This window comes from Octopus bimaculoides, chromosome 7 (assembly GCF_001194135.2).
Source record: "Octopus bimaculoides isolate UCB-OBI-ISO-001 chromosome 7, ASM119413v2, whole genome shotgun sequence".
Taxonomy (NCBI): domain Eukaryota; kingdom Metazoa; phylum Mollusca; class Cephalopoda; order Octopoda; family Octopodidae; genus Octopus; species Octopus bimaculoides.
In genome coordinates this window covers 32,254,489-32,255,040 of record NC_068987.1, presented here as the reverse complement: position 1 = coordinate 32,255,040, position 552 = coordinate 32,254,489, and positions in this window count along the sequence as shown.

The window sequence follows — 552 nt, the reverse complement described above, 5'->3', positions numbered from 1 at the left end:
CCTCAAAGTGTGTATGTTTTTGTAAGTGTATGTGTGTGTGTGTATGGGGAGTGTATTGTATTGTATTGTATTGTATTATATTTTGTTCATATTGTTATTGGTTTATGGGGAATGTATTGTCATATTTTGTGGTTTGTGGTTTATTAGGGGTGTGTGTTAGTGTTCCATTCCAGTTTCCTATTCAGGCTAGGTTTATCTTCTATTATGTGTGTAGCTTCTGTAATTTGTCTAAGTGCTGCGTCTCTGCTATGTGTGGATAAGATTTTAATTTCTATGTTGTTGAGTGAGGCTCCATGTTCTTACTCAGCGTGCTGGTACAGAACTGATGAGCTCTTCTTTTCCTTAAGTTCCCTCCAATGTTCATTTGCCCGCTCCCCTATGCTCCGTGCTGTTTCGCCTACAAACGTCGTTGTCTTGTTATTGCATCGTCCCTCTGTACATCTTATACTATAGACCACATTTCTGGTTTTACAGTTTGTTTGTAGGCTAAATCTACATACGATACAGTTCCTGTCAGTGCAGGGGGTTCTACTAAAAGGGTATGTTCTACTG